The sequence below is a fragment of the Cibotium barometz genome, chromosome 42, assembly GCF_041138505.1.
Source record: "Cibotium barometz isolate CiBa-2024 chromosome 42, ASM4113850v1, whole genome shotgun sequence".
Taxonomy (NCBI): Eukaryota; Viridiplantae; Streptophyta; class Polypodiopsida; order Cyatheales; family Cibotiaceae; genus Cibotium; species Cibotium barometz.
In genome coordinates, this window is record NC_141087.1 from 43017863 (window position 1) to 43038062 (window position 20200).

Genomic DNA, 20200 nt, shown 5'->3' on the forward strand with positions numbered 1-20200 from the left:
ATGACCACACGAGGAAAGTGTGGGTGTACTTCATGAAGGAGAAGAGTGAAGTGTTCACTCATTTTTAGAATTTCAGAGTTATGAATGAAAAACAGATAGGAAAGCATGTGAAGTGCCTAAGGTCAGCAAAATGGAGTTGCTGTGTGACCAGCAGAAAAACAGGCACATTGAGAAGAATATGCCACATAGCTATTGGGTTGAGGCTGTGTCTATAGCAGTTTATATCATGAACAAGACTCCTCTTGTAGCCATACATGATGTAACGCCAGAGGAGAAATTTACTGGCAAGAAACCTGATTTTTCTCTCACTTGGATATATTGCATATGTGCGTGTGCCAGATGAGTTACGTACCAAGATGGATCCAAAAGTAGAAAAATGTGTGTTTATTGGGTATTCCCTTGGGCAAAAGGGATATAGATGTTATAATCCTACGACACATGAATTGAGGGTAAGCAGGGATGTTGTATTTGATGAGATGAGTAGCTGCTGGTATGCTACTGAAAAGAATGATGTTGGGACTCTATTGATAGACCATGGAGTGGCAGGCTACATCATAATACCCCACCCTGAAAATGTAGTTGGTACATCACATAAAGGCAAAGAGAAAGTGGTTGAGCCCCTTGGTATGCCTGACATTTTTGCAGGGCATTCTCTTGTTGATGGAGATTCTAGTGGCTCGGAGATGAGCCTTGATGAGGAGCTTGGGATTCCAACAATGAAGACACCTGGTGTGAAGAAGTCTATAGAAGCCATGAATGCAAAGTTACAAAGATCTGGAAGAGTCAAAGAGCCTGTGTAGAGGTTGACTTATGATGGTTATGTGGCACATCACTATGCATATATGGCAAAAGTTGTGCAGGTTGTAGAACCCACATGTTTTGATGAGGCTATTGGAAATGCGTGTTGGGAGAAAGCTATGGATGAGGAGATGGATGCATTGTATAGAAATGCGACTTGGGATTTGGTGCCATTGCCTGAAGGCAAGAACGCTATTGGCTATAAGTGGGTGTAGAAGGTGAAACATAATAGTGATGGTAGCATAAGCTGGTACAAGTCTAGATTGGTAGCCAAAGGATATGCGCAGACACATGGGATTGATTATGAGGAGACATTTTTCCCAGGTGCAAATATGGCAACTATGAGAGTTGTGATTACGGTGGCTGCTTAAAGGCTGGTTTTTACATCAGATGGATGTAAAAAATGCGTTCTTGCATGGTGACTTGCAAGAAGAGGTGTATATGGATCAGCCACCAGGTTTTGAGGATATAGGTCACCCAGAGTATGTATGTAAGCTTCGTAAGGCATTGTATGGGCTGAAGCAAGCTCCACGAGCATGGCATGACAAGATTGTTGAGTATCTTGTCACTATTGGTTTTCATATGCAGATGCAGATCACTCTTTGTATGTGCACAAGAGTGATAAGGGTATTGTGATCATCACCATGTATGTAGATGATCTTATTGTTGGGGGTGACAACTTGGAAGAGATTGAGCATGTGAAAAGTATTCTCAAAAGGAAGTTTGAGATGAAGGATTTGGGAGATTTGCGCTATTTTTTGGGAATTGAGGTCATTCGCACAACTGAGGGTATTTGGTTGTCATAGTGATAGTATGCATTGGACATGTTGTCCAAGTATGGGAGGATGGTTGATTGTAAGCCAATTGTCCAAGCATGGGATGGTTGATTGTAAGCCAATTGTCCAAGTATGGGATAGTTGATTGTAAGCTAATCTCAGTGCCAAAAGGAAAAGCTTAGTGTGCGGATGCAGGTTATGTGTTGCAGGATCCCAATATATACAGGAAGATTGTGGGGAGTTTGATCTATGTCATGATCAGCAGGCCACATTTGAGCTACACTGTTGGCTTAGGGAGCCAGTTTATGCAGGTTCCGTGCATACCACATCTTGATAGTGTGCAATGCACACTTCGATACTTGAGGGGCCACTATTGATTATGTATTGTTTTATGTAGTAGGTGTACCATTGGAGCTATATGGGTACACAGATGTAGATTGGGCAGGTAGCATTTCAGACAGGAGATCTACCAGTGGATTTATGTTTTCATTGGGGAGTGCTGCTGTGACATGGAGCAACAAGAAGAAGCCCACAGTTGCCTTGTCTAGTACAGAGACAGAGTACATAGGGGCTACGGTGGCAACATGTGAGGTAGCTTGGTTACACAAGCTACTTGTTGATCTGGGGTTGCATGTGGAGAGAAAGGTTATCATATATTATGAAAATCTTAGCAGTATACAGTTGGCGAGGAGCCCAGTTTTCCATGCATGGATGAAACACATTGAGATACATTACCAATTCATCAGGGAGAGAGAGTCTTGGCAGGCGACATCGACTTGGCCTACATCAGCACACAGGATCACGTTCACGAAGGCCTTGGGAACTAAGAAGCTCTGCAGATTTCAAGATATGCTTGGAGTTCATGAGCTGGAGTTGAGCTTGAGGGGGAGTATTAAGATGTCAAGCTCAACATGATCTGACACTCACGAGGCACCTACATGATCGTTCGACATTTATATCAGTGGCGGGTTTGGTAGCTGGCACCAACATATCTTTGCCAGAGAATCTACGGCTAGACTACACCGACTAGTCCGCATCTACCCACTCTTATTACCATGTTCTCATTATGGACCGCTTGTATATACTCTATTATGTGTGTCAGTCGCTTTATCTTCTTAGTAGACCTCTTTTGTTGTGTAAAGAAGAAAAAGAATTTTCAGCCTCTCACCTTGTGTGTTCTCTTCTAGGGTTTGTGTGAGTGTGTGGATGGCAGGCTATTTAAGTTGGATGCAGGTGTCCCAGAATTGAAGTCTGCTTTCGAAAACTTTTACCATAGCTTCCTTGCTATTACTGATAATTCTCAATTTTTCTTAAAAGAGTAAAAGCTTGTAATGAAAATATGATAGTAGTTACTCTTTTATGCTTAAAAACACCATATTAGTGAATTTGGGAATTTTCCAATTCCCATTTTTGAATACTTAAAAAAGGGGACAATGATAAATCAAAGTAGTTTTTAACCACTTATAAATAATCTAAAAGAAATAACCATTATTTTGCTAACACAAAATCATAAAAATATCATTTTCTTAATCTCTAGCTTATCAAGCCTAGAGTTTAGCTTTGAATTAAGAGACTATCATTGAGAAGCATCCTTTTTAAAGGGATTTAGTCATAAAGATGGCTATTATTTTAGAGAGAGAGAGATTTACTTAAAGAAAGCATTACAAATAAGCATAAAGATTAACTTTCTCTTAATTAAGCATTAAAAATTTAAGAAAAATCTTGATTTGAATTAAAATAATTATTTAAAAAGCTTCTCAAGTGTGAGAGGGGTTGAGAAGAAGAAAGTCATTGAGATAAATTGGAAAAAACCATAAAATTTGATTTTACCTCCAAGTTTGGCTTGATTCTCTATAAGCAGTAAAACCCTTGACCAATCAATTGGTCCACCAAGAGGAGAAGAGCAACTCCAAGAGTTGTTGGAGAAAGAGAGAGAGCTCCAAGCTCCCAAGAGAGAGGAAAATTTAAGAGATAATAGAAAATATGATTATTTTAATATAATACTTGCATAGTATAGCTCCAATATATTTTTACAAAATACTAAGGGTCTATTTATAGGTGAGGGAGGCCACCAACCAAGTCCAATTGGGTTCTAGAAATTTTTAGGTTCAGTTTGACTCAATTTGGACAAGATTTGGACCAGTTTGGCTCCCTTTTTGATTTGGTTTGATCTAGGAGAGAGGAGAGATAAAAATATCACACTTTTTTTGAATTAAAAACCCTTCCACACATGTGAAAAAGACGCCTACCTCAAGAGTCCCCCTCTCCTTACCATGGTGTCAAAAATGCATCATTATTTCAAAATATCTAATTTTAGTAATATCTCATAATTTTTAACTAATAAACCTTGTACTCAGTCAACTTTTCATCTTATGTGAGCATTTACTCATTTTTGGGTATTTTGTTTTATTCTTTTGGATTTATCTCATCCCAACACTTGGATTAATGCAATTGGCCCATTGGAGCCTTAATTGGACCATAATCCAAAAATTTCTGAAAAATGTAGACCCTTAGGCTAAGGTCCCTTATACACATTTTCAATTAATTCCTAATGCACATTGGAAAGTTCATTTTGAACTTTTGTTTCAGGGGAATCCATTTTAGAAACTAGGAGGATTTTTATATCTAAAGATATATCAATTTTGCATTATTTCTCTCTAGTCATTTTATCTCTCTAGGCCAAAATAGGGTAAAACAAGATCTTTCTTCTATTTCAGAGAGGGGAATAATTTCAAGAGTAGAAGGAGAGTTTCTTACACCTTTACACCTCAAAAGCTAGAGGGAGGAATCTTACATCCTACCCCACTTAAAAAACATGAGATGTCCTCATCTCGCAGCTAAAGGATAAACTCTTTCACCTTAAGATCTATTGATTATGGGGTTCCTTATAGTCTGGTCAACCCACACAAAATCTTGGGATAAAGATCCCTTCTTCAAGAAGAACATACAAAACTCATTATGAGAGAGAACAATTCATTCAGAACATATCATTCATACCCTTAACATAATAATGGTCCATTAGATAGAAATTCCATCTCAACATTTCTCACGGAAGTTTCAATTATGCAAGTTCTTAATTTGTCATTCCTGAATTAGATCCACTGGGTCAAAGGTAAAACAACAACAATCTGCCAGCACAATCCACTAATCTCATAGTGATTTGCTGAAGTCATAATCATCATTCCAGTTACTAACATCATCACTGGGGTTCATCCCATTCATCCTCATTGTGGCTTTGTTCAACTTATCTTCTTTCAACTACAATTCAGAAATCATCATCTTTCAATCAAAATCCAAATCAATTCATCAATTCTCAACCAGAATTCAAAAATCATGTCAACCAGCATTATAATTCATCCTCTGGATAGCATTCTTGCTTATAACTTCAAGGCCTTAGATTTACTTGTATATATTATCAGTAAAGAGCTACAGATATACCCACGGTATATACGGGTAGTCATGGTCCTTGGAGCTATAAGGTAAATACCATCATATCTAGGCCTCAAGAAAGTCGAGGATTCTATACAATTGCGGTACTTCCATCTGAAGACCCAATTTCCAATTTATGAATCTTCATTCTAAATATCAATTTGTATGAATTTCATCACACAATTACAATCTTTTACTGGTACATAAATTTTTGACATTTCTGGCTTCTCGGTTTTTTCACTTTAGCCAATTCGCTCTAATACCATCTGAAAGATCCCTGCTCCTCTACACAACTAATTCTGGGGTGCTAGTAGCGGAAGTAGCACTTCTTGCACCGTAGGGCAGAACCTCTTACTCGGGGCCTCGCCCACCACGGGTATCCGGACAAGAGACTAGTCCTCGGTTCTTCCAAATCCGAACCCGAAAAAACTTCCCTCGCGCCTAGAAAGCAAGGGCGATTCCTCTAGGAAAGTTTATTCTAACGCAGTCAAGAGCCTTAACTAACCAAACTGCTCCGACCGGACCCGTAAGTCTCATGGTCAGATTAAGGAAGAGACTTGCACTTGGATCATAGAGTCCAACTCTTTTTTCCTCATCAAGAGCCATAACCGTTGATTCTTTTCCATAGAACAAGGGTTATCTGGGACTTACTTCAACTATCATAACTTAACAGCATTGATTCTCATTTTAGGGATCCGTCAGTCCATCCTAACCCCATGCAATCCCATGGGTTAACCAACCATCCAACCACTATCATAGGAACCATTTAGAAATTTGGTTATGTTTTGCCCCAGGTATCAGGGAAAAGAGTTCCCAGGCCATTAGCTGGCGCTTCAAGCAAACTTCAAGATAGTCACACCACTTACACACCCAATATGAAATTGCCTATTTCACACATTCAGCTGTCTTTAAAACAATCTTTTAATGAAACCATAGTATCACTAATCATAATCCTCCAGAATATCTACCTTGAATTCTAATTTCCAAATCATTCCTTCATCGGTGTACCTATGGCATTATTGGCAACCAGAATCACCACCTGTTCACACTCATCAGGGGCCTTTTCAATAGTTCCTAGCTCATAGTACCCCGAAATATAATCACATAAGAAAATCCAGACGGACTCTTTATTGAAGATCAGCAAGATCAACCAACAGATCCATATAAAAGAGCCATGGACTCATCCATTGATGATTAGCAAGGCCAATCAACCAGATCCATGCCTGTATTCAGAAAACAACTCTAAGACCTTGTTCAATTTCTCTTCCTGATGCACGCGTGGGTATCTTTGGCAACCCAGAGCCCGAGCATCACTATATGGTCAGCACCCTCTAGGCTCCTTTGCGCAGGTCACCTAGCGCTTCACTCATAGGCCGCTTCCTTGGTCCCTCAAGTACCGGAAGCTCACCATTTAAATTGAACCCAGGCTGGTCAATACCTCGGCCAACCTTGCTACACAAGATGTCCTCCATTGACTCTCTGTTAGCTGCAACTTTATCACTTAGGTCTCCCACGACCTCATTCACAAGATGGCCAAAATGCTTCCCTAGCATTTCTGACATAAAACAGTCATTAGGCCATAAAATACAGTTTCTAAAACGAACTCTCATCTTTCCACATTATTCCACATCATTTCTCATTATTCCACATTCTTCTACATCAATTCACATTGCTTATTCCATATCGAGTCATATGTATTCGCATTATCTTTATCCATTCTCATCCAATCACATTATATTACATCTCATCCATTCTCATCCAATCACATTATATTACATCCAATCACATTATATTACAACCAATCACATTATATTACATCCAATCACATTATATTACAACCAATCACATTATATTACATCTCATCACATCTATCCACATCTCATCTATTCACATCTACCCAGATCCACATCACATCTCATCCATTCACATCTACCCCAATACACTTCACATCACATCACATCCATTCCCATCACATCTTATCCATTCACATCTATCGAGATCCACATCACATCTATCTAGATCCACATCACATCACATTCATCCACCTTACATCTCATCAATCCATTCACATTACATCACATCCATTTATATTCATTCAGATCCACATCTCATTACATCCACATCCATCCACATCATATCTCATTCATTCACGTCTCATCACATCACATTCATATTCATTTACATCTTATCATATCATATTCACATCACATCACATCCATTCACATCTCATCACATCACATCCATTCACATCTCATCACACACATTCATATCCATCATCACACCCATTCACACCCATTCACATCCATCACAATCATTGCATCCACATCACATCACATATATTCCATCCACATCTATCCTTATCACATCATATTCATTCCATCCATATCACATCACATTCATTCCATCCACATTACATCACGTCCACATCTATCCACATCACATCTCATTCATTCCATCCACGTTACATCACATCCACATATATCCATTTCTCATCACATCCATTAACATCTCATCACATTCGTCCACATCCATCCATTCATTCACATTCACATCCATCCACATTCACATTCACATCCATCCACATCCATCCATCCATTCACATGCACATCTATCCACACCCATCCATATCCATCCATTCATTCACATGCACATCCATCCATTCATTCACCTGCACATCTATCAACATCCATCCATTCATTCACATGCACATCTATCCATATCCATCTATTCATTTACATTCACATCCATCCACATCCATCCATTCATTCACATGCACATCTATCCACATCCAGTATTTCATTCACATTCACATCTATCCACATCCATCCCTTCATTCACATGCACATCTATCCACATCCATCCATTCATTCAAATGCAAATCTATCACATCACATCTCATTCTCATCCATTTACATCACATCACATCTTTTCACATATCATCACATCTCATCACATTCACATCCATATCTATTTACATCATATCATCACATCTCATCACATCCACTCACATCTTATCACATCGCATTCACAATTAGTACCATTTTCTACTTTTGATACCGATGGGACTTTTTTAAGTTTTTGCCAATTGCTTGGCCTAGTTAAAGGTACTTTTTCTCGATGGGATATTTTCATATTCTTTCTCAAATTTCTCAAGTGAAATATATTCAATATTCTTCTTTTTGAGTAAAAAATTAATGGGATTCACAAAAATCAATTCTACCTATAATTCACAATAAAATTAATAATGCTGACAATTTTCCTTTTGATAAATACTCATAATTTGAATTATGCCAAAAAATCCACTATTACCATTTAATTTCCTGGATCTCAATTATCATGGAAATTCCTCTTTTTGCATAAAATAAATTTACCAAAAATTCATCTTTTACCATTTAATTACTTGGATCTTAAATATCATGGGAATTCCTCTTTTTGTATACAAATAAATTTACCAAAATTTACTCTTTTCTCATATTCAATTAATTATGCATAATTACAAAAAAAATTATTTCTTATGAATATGATGAAAATCATTCTTTTTGCATGTGGATGTGATGTAATGTGGTGATAGCCATTTTTTTGGCTATCCACATTACCACAAGGAGCTACCTCGGCCAAGGAAAAATCATATAAACTCTTTGTCATAAATACCTTTTCACTGTAAATAGGCATAGGGACTTTACCCATATCTTCCATATATTTTTTATATTATTAAAAAAAAGTTTTTGCTAGCCACTCATCAAAAATAAATAAAATTATTACGGCCCATTTTGTGTAAATATTTCATTCCATATAAGGGCCTAAATATGGGGGTCTCTATTTTCTCAAATATGTAAATACTTCATTAGGTGTGTGTATTACAAAACCTAAGTATATTTTATTTATTATTATTATTATTATTATTATTTCTTTATAATACTTTTGGACCATCATTGTACATATGCTTCAACTTCACCATGCATAAGTAACTCCTATGCTCTCACATTTCTACCCACACCATGTAGAAAGCCTATTACCCAAATCACTTTTTCCCTTAGACTATTTCATATTTTATTCTCTCATCTACTCTAAAATAATGAGGGTTTCCCTCCATTTTGACTTCCATAGTTTAGTTATTTTGTATATATTTTACTATTAAATATTTTATATATTTTCATTAAATACTTTTTTATATATCAATTATTTTTGTATATTTTATTCACAAATAGATCTCTTTGTTTATTTTATTTTCCTATCATAATAACCATATTGTCATGATATGTTGACTAGTTAAATACTAGCTTGTTTTTTCTTATTATGTAAATCCTTTATAAAATAGAAAAAATCTCCTCCATGCAAGTGTCCACATACACTTGAGTCTCTAAAGTCAGGGTATGATATATTGGGGGGCTCACTCTTGGAGCTATCAAGAAATTCCACCAATGGGGACCCACACAAAGATTTTAAAAATTCAAAAAATACACGATTCTGCTGACTTTTTTGCGCCCGCCTCCACTCCGAATTTGGACTGGTCATCAAAAGACAAAAGTTAGCTCGAGAGCTCAAGAATATGCTTAATTTTTTTGAGAATTTTTGAAGCTAATGGCGGTGAGATATGAATTTTTTATTGGACCCCAGTCTGCCCACTTTTTGGCAAGGTACACCTAGTCTCTTCTCACCTCCCTTACACATTCATCACCTACATACTCACTCATTCCTTTCTCACTCCATCAAACCTGCAAACTTCATGTCCTCTCTCACCCTCTCCACCTTTTCCCTCTCCTTCCATCTCCATTTTCTCTCATTTCTACTCTACACCCATACCTCATCTCCATTTCTCTCCCTACTACTCCCATATTACTAAATTATTTTCCCAATCTCAAAATACATAAAAATTCAGCATGAATGTATCATATTAACCTCTGCAAATATGGGGTTTCCATCTACAAAAAATCCCCATGTTCTTCACCTCAATCAACTTTTGTGGCGTCAAATGCAAGAAGGAGACCGGCGGTTAACTTGAAGATCTACACATGGGAGAATCCAAGCTTCTTCGATCTTTCAACCACACAAGGATCTTTCCAAATCTTTACTCCTCACACTCATTTTGTACATTGTATTACTAACCTTTTATAGTGATTACTAACTACTAACCACTAACATTTGTAAATAAGCACCCACTCTACTACTTTTGGAGTAGGCATTACTACAAGTTATTTGCTCAAACCTCTACATCACACTCTCCTCTCATCTTCAATAATTCTCTCACCTTGAGCCCACATCCATGTGACTCAAGGGATAAGAAGAGGCCCACTCTCATTTCAAAATAAAAAATCCATAATCTATGATTTTCCATAATAAGATTGATTAGGCTTAATCCTAATTGGGGCTTCTCAAACCTATAAATAGAGCCCCTTCCATTCGTTGTAAAGAAGGAGATGACACACATTGTACACCACTCCCAACTCTAGTGTGTAAGGAGATAGTGAAGCTTGAAGCTTGAAGCTAGTTATGTCATTGTGAGGGCTTGAGTGATGCCATACTCCCTATCATAATTGTATCTTGTCTTTGTGCATAAATAAGATTAGTAGTTTGGGTGCAATTGCATACAAATCTTGGACTCCTACATCTCCAAAGTTGATTTAGCGAAGCGGTCCAATTTTTGATTTAAGGTAAATTTGATCCTTGTATTTTGTGGTGTGATTTTATGCTTTGAGGCTTGATGGCTTGTTTTTGATTTGTTGCCTTTCAATTCATGGTAAGAGGGTTGTATGGTGAGAGGGCTCCCATAACCTTAAAACCAAGTGCATTAGCGACAACAAAATCAAGCTTATATTGTTTCTCTAAGTTCTTCTCCAAGTTTGGTGTGCATCTATTTGTGTTATGCTAGTCTCCTCCACACACAATATCATATGTTATGAGTGTTGTTGAGAGTGTGTGTGCCTTTTTGATTGATGTATATGGTTAGCTTGTATTGATTTGCTACAAGGAAAGATTTTTGGTGTCCTAGTTCACACACATAACTAGGTGGTGCCCCTTTTCTTGTTGGGTGTGTGGTTTTGGGGTTCTTATGTTTGTGTGGCGTTGTGCCCCAAGCCCATTGAGCAACACGGGAGCCTTGAGGAGTGCTTAGAGGCCGCTCTTCTTGTTGCCCGCCCCGGACCGCCTCAATTTTGGTGCCACCACCACTGAGGATCGAGCAGTTTTTGAATGGGTATTTAAGGTACATCGATCTCTCTAACACCTAAATTTCCTTGTTTGCTTGTTGGGTATCATATTTTAAGAAGGAAAGTGGTACTTTTGTGTGATCTTTCATGAACAATCCACCTCCTGCTAATCCTCTTGGGATTCAATTCAACCAGTTTCATTGGGTGCACTCCATTAGAGTGAATGTTTGCATTGATAGAAAGTTTTTCTACCAACAACGCATGGTTCTTCTTTTTGGTCCAGAAAGACTAAGTGAGATTTTAACATCACCTAATCCTATCATACTTCCTATTTTAGATTACACCATTTCCTTTGATGTGCATATTTTCATCTTGTTTTAGCTTAGTTTTATGAATCAAGAAGACTTATACCGTAGGCCAATCTCTTATGCTAGGCAAGAAATACACATAGTTGTTGGTAGTAAGTTACAATTTCAGCGTGTCATTCGTCGTATGTTTGGACCTAGGCAAGTAGCAGCCATTAATGCCTCAGTTAATCCATTTATTTTGCCTTTGATTCGTTATGACATAAGCTTTGACGTCTACATTTTCATTCTACTTTGAAAAAGGAAAAAAGAAAAAAAAAAGAAAAAAGAAAAAAAGGAGAGAGAGAGAGAGAGTGAAGGAAGACCTTTGTGCAATCATATTTGTGCTTCCTTCTTCTCAAGCATGGATACCACTAGGCAAATGAGTGGCTATCCCTTATTCTTTGGAGAGCCCGTATGGATGCCAAGTTATTCTTATCAAACTTTAGAATGGCACTCCACATAAAGAGAGTGGTAGGAGACCAAGAATGCTTAGACATGTTTGAGTTGGTCCTACGAAGAGATGCTTCCACTTGGTTTCAATCTCTACTTGCACCCGCACGAGTAGATTACAAGGGGGTCATGCAACTTTTTAGAGACAATTACTTCACTCCTTTGAACACACAAAAGCTATGGCAAGAAATAGTTTCTCATAAGCAAAAGGATCTAGAGGACTACTTGAGCTATAAGCAAGAATTCTTACGTCTTTGGACTCTTTGGTTGCGTAGTCTTCCTAACCCTGGAGATGGTGCTGAATTCTTGAAGAAGGAGAGATTTATTGCAGGGATGTACCCATCACTAAAATTGCAAGTAGAGTCAGGAGAGCCCACAACATTTGATGCTGCTGAGGCTAGGGCTACCAAGAAACTCCGAAAGATGAGGTGTATGCTTGGAGGGGGCTTTATCTTTGATGACTCAAAGCCTAGGGAAGAGGTACAGTCTTGTACTCGTAGAGAATTACCTGAGGTCACAGTCGAGGTGATAGAAAAGTTAAATGAGTCTTTAAATAACTTGTCTATCCACTTTGCACAAGCTGTGGAACAGAAGGGCCAAGCTAAAAGGGTTGAAGAACGAGAGCAACGACCTAGGCGACTCTTGCAATGTTGGAATTGCGGAGAGTCAGGGCATGGGATGTATAATTGTCCTTGGCCTCGTGGGGAGCCAGGGAAGCCTAACATGAATTATCGAGTGATGAATGCACGTGAAGGCACTAGTCAACAACAACCGATGATTTTGCAGAGGCCTAATGCAACAAGACCACCTCCACGAGGAGTGGAAGGAATGCCACCCTTGCCGGACCCAAATGTACATGTGGTGGAGGTAACAAAGGCCAAGGAGGTAGACATTGAAGCAAATGGTGTCAAACGAGGGCGTGGAAAAGAGAAGGAAAAGGAAGGTGTGGCATCGCAAACTGACCATGGACGAGGAAAGAAAGTGAAGGAAAACAAGGAAGTCAAGAGGAGACGATGTCGTATAAACCTCCAAGATTTTCCCCTTGGACATGGTATGGCTCCATATAACCTTTTGGAAGACATGAGAGGTAAGGGTCCTGATATCTCGTGGCCTCAATTTCTAGCCTTATGTCCACAAGTTAGGAGGGAATTAACAAAGGCTGTGAGCACTAGGAGAAAAACAAAAGAGAATGTGCCTATTGTAAAAATTTCACAAGCCGAGATGGAAGAGGACATTACACCTATATTAGATTGCTACATCAAGGGAAGGCTAGTTAAGAAGGGTCTAGTAGATGGGGGTGCACAAATTTGCATCATGACAGAGGACCTTATGCAAAAACTAGGCATGCATATTCATGAAACACCTGAAATTAAGGTGAAAATGGCAAACAATAGCAAAGCAAAGTGTCTTGGGATTTGTAAGAATGTTTCTGTGGAAGTTTTTGGCATTAAGAAGGTTGTTGATTTTTATGTTATGTCTACCAAGGAAAGTGGTTATCCATTTATCCTAGGTAGACCATGGCTAATGAGAATGCGAGCTTTGCAGGATTGGGAAAATGGAAAGTTAATTTGCAGGAATGAAAATCGTAAGAAGATTATCTTTGACATGAAGGAGCAACGACAAGAGGAGATAAATGAAGAATCTTCTCAAGGCGAAACAGAGGAGGATTGGACCGATGACGCCTCAGAGGAAGAAAGTAGCAGTAGCACTATGGATGAGGAGTCTTCCATTGAAGTCATGGGGGTAAGATTCATAGCAAAAGACAAAGAGACACCCTGTCAAGGTTTGGAGGAGGTAGGCTCTCAAGAAGACCAAATTGTGCATGATGAAGAAATGTTTGATGCTATGCTCTCAAAAACGCTTACATCGGAGGAAGGATTGGTTTATGGTCAAGAAGCATTGCAGCCTATTGAGCTCAACATTCCAACAATGCGGCTACTTGGAAAAGGTGGACTAAGAGATCAAGATGCATGGGTAGATCAACTTCTCACTTTAGTTGAGCTAGAGTGGAAAAGAGAAGCTGCATACGAGTGTTATAGAAGAAAAGCCATGCAAACAGCAGAGAAGTTCAATGCAACTTTGAAAGACAAGGGCATCAAAGAAGGAGATCTTGTGCTAAGGTATGACAATCGACTTGATAATCGGTTTGATGATAAGTTTGAAACTAGATGGCAGGGACCATACATTGTCAAGAAGGTTTTCAACTCTAGCTATTATCAGCTCATGGATTTGGATGGCAAAGTACATTCTAAGAAGGTTAATGGCTACAGACTCAAGCCATACTTGAGTCGCATTCTACCGACAGACTTACAGAAGCAACCACAAAAAGGAGATAAAAGGGCATGTAAGTTATGTGGTTTGAGTGATGGATGTGGTGCAAAACACAAGGAACAGAAGAAAGATGGACACGAGAACCACATTACACCACTTGCTTTAGAAGGCCTACATTATGATGGTACATGAATATACCATCATCTAGGGGGAGGGCTAAATGATAGCCATTTTTTTGGCTATCCACATTACCACAAGGAGCTACCTCGGCCAAGGAAAAATCATATAAACTCTTTGTCATAAATACCTTTTCACTGTAAATAGGCGTAGGGACTTTACCCATATCTTCCATATATTTTTTATATTATTTAAAAAAAAAGTTTTTGCTAGCCACTCATCAAAAATAAATAAAATTATTACGGCCCATTTTGTGTAAATATTTCATTCCATATAAGGGCCTAAATATGGGGGTCTCTATTTTCTCAAATATGTAAATACTTCATTAGGTGTGTGTATTACAAAACCTAAGTATATTTTATTTATTTATTATTATTATTATTATTATTTCTTCATAATACTTTTGGACCATCATTGTACATATGCTTCAACTTCACCATGCATAAGTAACTCCTATGCTCTCACATTTCTACCCACACCATGTAGAAAGCCTATTACCCAAATCACTTTTTCCCTTAGACTATTTCATCTTTTATTCTCTCATCTACCCTAAAATAATGAGGGTTTCCCTCCATTTTGACTTCCATAGTTTAGTTATTTTGTATATATTTTACTATTAAATATTTTATATATTTTCATTAAATACTTTTTCATATATCAATTATTTTTGTATATTTTATTCACAAATAGATCTCTTTGTTTATTTTATTTTCCTATCATAATAACCATATTGTCATGATATGTTGACTAGTTAAATACTAGCTTGTTTTTTCTTATTATGTAAATCCTTTATAAAATAGAAAAAATCTCCTCCATGCAAGTGTCCACATACACTTGAGTCTCTAAGGTCAGGGTATGATGTATTGGGGGGCTCACTCTTGGAGCTATCAAGAAATTCCACCAATGGGAACCCACACAAAGATTTTAAAAATTCAGAAAATACATGATTCTGCTGATTTTTTTGCGCCCGCCTCCACTCCGAATTTGGACTAGTCATCAAAAGACAAAAGTTAGCTCGGGAGCTCAAGAATATGCTCAATGTTTTTGAGAATTTGTGGAGCTAATGGCGATGAGATATGAATTGTTTATTGGACCCCAGTCTGCCCACTTTTTGGCAAGGTACACCTAGTCTCTTCTCACCTCCCTTACACATTCATCACCTACATACTCACTCATTCCTTTTTCACTCCATCAAACCTGCAAACTTCATGTCCTCTCTCACCCTCTCCACCTTTTCCCTCTCCTTCCATCTCCATTTTCTCTCATTTCTACTCTACACCCATACCTCATCTCCATTTCTCTCCCTACTACTCCCATATTACTAAATTATTTTCCCAATCTCAAAATACATAAAAATTCAGCATGAATGTATCATATTAACCTCTGCAAATATGGGGTTTCCATCTACAAAAATCCCCATGTTCTTCACCTCAATCAACTTTTGTGGCGTCAAATGCAAGAAGGAGACCGGCGGTTAACTTGAAGATCTACACATGGGAGAATCCAAGCTTCTTCGATCTTTCAACCACACAAGGATCTTTCCAAATCTTTACTCCTCACACTCATTTTGTACATTGTATTACTAACCTTTTATAGTGATTACTAACTACTAACCACTAACATTTGTAAATAAGCACCCACTCTACTACTTTTGGAGTAAGCATTACTACAAGTTATTTGCTCAAACCTCTACATCACACTCTCCTCTCATCTTCAATAATTCTCTCACCTTGAGCCCACATCCATGTGACTCAAGGGATAAGAAGAGGCCCACTCTCATTTCAAAATAAAAAATCCATAATCTATGATTTCCCATAATAAGATTGATTAGGCTTAATCCTAATTGGGGCTTCTCAAACCTATACATAGAGCCCCTTCCATTCCTTGTAAAGAAGGAGATGACACACATTGTACACCACTCCCAACTCTAGTGTGTAAGGAGATAGTGAAGCTTGAAGCTTGAAGCTAGTTATGTCATTGTGAGGGCTTGAGTGATGCCATACTCCCTATCATAATTGTATCTTGCCTTTGTGCATAAATAAGATTAGTAGTTTGGGTGCAATTGCATATAAATCTTGGACTCCTACATCTCCAAAGTTGATTTAGCGAAGCGGTCCAATTTTTGATTTAAGGTAAATTTGATCCTTGTATTTTGTGGTGTGATTTTATGCTTTGAGGCTTGATAGCTTGTTTTTGATTTGTTGCCTTTCAATTCATGGTAAGAGGGTTGTATGGTGAGAGGGCTCCCATAACCTTAAGACCAAGTGCATTAGCGACAACAAAATCAAGCTTATATTGTCTCTCTAAGTTCTTCTCCAAGTTTGGTGTGCATCTATTTGTGTTATGCTAGTCTCCTCCACACACAATATCATATGTTATGAGTGTTGTTGAGAGTGTGTGTGCCTTTTTGATTGATGTATATGGTTAGCTTGTATTGATTTGCTACAAGGAAAGATTTTTGGTGTTCCTAGTTCACACACATAACTAGGTGGTGCCCCTTTTCTTGTTGGGTGTGTGGTTTTGGGGTTCTTATGTTTGTGTGGCGTTGTGCCCCAAGCCCATTGAGCAACAGGGAAGCCTTGAGGAGTGCTTAGAGGCCGCTCTTCTTGTTGCCTGCCCCGGACCGCCTCAGTGGATGGAATGAACGAGATGTGATGTGGATAGATGTGGATGTGATGAAATGTCGATGGAATGAATGTGATGTGATATGGATGGAATGAATGTGATATGGATGGAATGAATGTGATATAGATGAAATATATGTGATGTGATGTGGATGCAATGATTGTGATGGATGTGAATGGGTGTGATGGATGTGAATGGGTGTGATGAGATGTGAATGGATGTGATGTGATGTAAATATGATATGATGAGATGTCAATGAATGTGAATGTGATGTGATGAGACGTGAATGGATGAGATGTGATGTGGATGGATGTGACGAGATGAGATGTAGATCTGAATGAATATAAATGGATGTGATGTAATGTAAATGGATTGATGAGATGTAAGGTGGATGAATGCGATGTGATGTGGATCTAGGTAGATGTGAATGGATGAGATGTGATGTGATAAGTGGATCGGGGTAGATGTGAATGGATATGATGTGGATATGGGTAGATGTGAATGGATGAGATGTGATGAGGATAGATGTGATGAGATGTATTATGATGTGATTGGATGAGAATGGATAAAGACGATGGGAATACATGTGACTGGATGTGGAATAAGCAATGTGAATTGATGTAGAAGAATGTGGAATAACGAGAAATGATGTGGAACAATGTGTCAAGATGAGAGTTTGTTAGAAACTGTATTTATGGCCTATTTGTGTAAATGACTCTTTTATGTCAAGAATGCTGGGGAAGCATTTTGACCATCTTGTGAATGAGGTCATGGGAGACCTAAGTGATAAAGTTGCAACAGCTGACGGAGAGTCAATGGAGGACATCTCTTGCATAGCAAGGTTTGGCCTAGGTCTTGACCAGCCTCGGTTCGATTTAAATGGTAAGCTTCTGCGGCGGCGGTGGATGAGGGACCAAGGAAGTGGCCTATGAGTGAAGCGCAAGGTGACCTATGAAGGAGCCTAGAGGGTGCTTGGGCTCTGGGTCGCAAAGATACCCAGGCGTATGTCGAGGAAGAAAAATGGAACAATGTGTTGTTTTCTGAATACCGGCATGGATCTGGTTGATTGGCCTTGTAGGTTCTCAATGGATGAGTCCATGGCTCTTTTATATGGATCTGTTGGTTGATCTTTCTGATCTTCAACACAGAGAGTCCATCTGGATTGTCTTATGTGATTATATTTCCGGCTCTACTTTGAGTTAGGAACTATTAAAAAGGCCCCTGAGTGAACATGTGGTGAGCGTTCTGGTTGCCAATGATGCCATAGGTACACCGATGAAAGAATGATTGAAAATTAGAAATCGAGTTGGATATTTTGGAGGATTATGATCAGTGATACTATGGTTTCATTAAAAGATTGTTTTAAAGATAGCTGAATCTGTGAAACAGATAATTTCATATTGGGTGTGTAAGTGGTTTGACTATCTTGAAGTTTGCTTGAAGCACCGGCTAGGGGGCCTGGGAACTCTTTTCCCTGGTACCCGCCGAGGCAAAACATAACCACATTTTTTGAATGGATCCTATCACTACAGTGGTTGGGCGGTTGATTTAACCCATGGGATTGGATGGGGTTAGGTTGGAGTGATGGATCCCTAAAATGAGACTCAATGCTATTAAGTTACGATAGTTGAAGTAAATCCTGGATAACCCTTGTTCTATGGAAAAGAATGAACGACTGTGCCTCTTGATGAGGAAAAAAGCATTGGACTTTATGTTCCAAGTGCAAGTCTCTTCCTTGATCTGACCATGAGACTTACGGGTCTGGTCGGATTAGTTTGGTTAGTTAAGGCTCTTGACTATGTTAGAATAAACCTTCCTGGAGGAATCGCCCATGCTTTCTAGGGGGCGAGGGAAGTTTTTCCAGGTTCGGTTTTTGAAGAACCGAGGGATTAGTCTCTTGTCCGGATATTTGTGGGCGAGGCCTCGAGTGCGTGGTTTTGCCCTGCGCAAGAAGTGCTACTTCCACTTCTGGCACCCTGGAATTTGTTGCGTAGAGGGGTTGGGGTCTTTCAGCTGGTATCAGAGCGAATTGGCTAAAGTGGAACAACCGAGAAGCCAGAAATGTCAAAAATTTATGAAGTACCAGTCAGTAAAAGATTATAATTGTGTGATGAAATTCATACAAATTGATATTCAGAATGAAGATTCATAAATTGGAAATTGGATCTTCAGATGGAAGTACCGCAATTGTATAGAATCCTCGACTTGCTCGAGGCCTAGATATGATGGTATTTACCTTATAGCTCTAAGGATCGTGACTACTCGTATATACCGTGGATATATCTGTAGCTCTTTACTGACAATATAAACGAGTAAATCTAAGACCTTGAAGTTATAAGCAAAAATGCTATCTAGAGGATGAATTCCAATGGTGCTTGACATGATTTTTGAAATCTGGTTGAGAATTGCTGAATTGATTTGGACTCTGATTGAAAGATGATGATTTCTGAATCATGGTTGAAAGAAGATAAGTTGAACAAAGCCATAATGAGGATGAATGGGATGAACCCAAGTGATGATGTTAGTAACTAGAATGTCGATTATGACATCAGCAAATCACTATGAGATTAGTGGATTGTGTTGGGGCAGATTGTTACTGTTTGACCTTTGACCCAGTGGATCTAATTAAGGAATGACAAATTGAGAACTTGCATAATTGAAATTTCTGTGAGAAATGTTCAAATGGAATTTTTGGTTATGATGGACCATTATTGTGTTAAGGGTATGAATGATATGTTCTGAATGAATTGATCTCTGATAATGAGTTTTGTATGTCCTTCTTGTAGAAGGGATCTTTATCCTAGGATTCTGCATGGGTTGACCAGACTATAAGGAACCCCATAATCAGTTGGATCTTAAGGTGAAAAGTTTATCCTCCAGCTGCGAGATGAGGACATCTCGCGTTTTTTAAGTGGGGTAGAATGTAAGATTCCTCCCTCCAGTTTTTGAGGTGTAAAGCTGTAAGAACCTCCCCTTCTCTTCTTGAAATTATTCCTATCTCTGAAATAGAAAAAAGATTTTGTTTTACCATGTTTGGGCCTAGAGAGAGAAAATATCTAGAGAGAGATAATCCAAAATTGAGATATCTTTGGATATAAAAATCCTCCTAGTGTCTAAAATGGATTCCCCTGAAATAGAAGTTAAAAATGAACTTTCTAATGTGCATTAGAAATTAATTGAA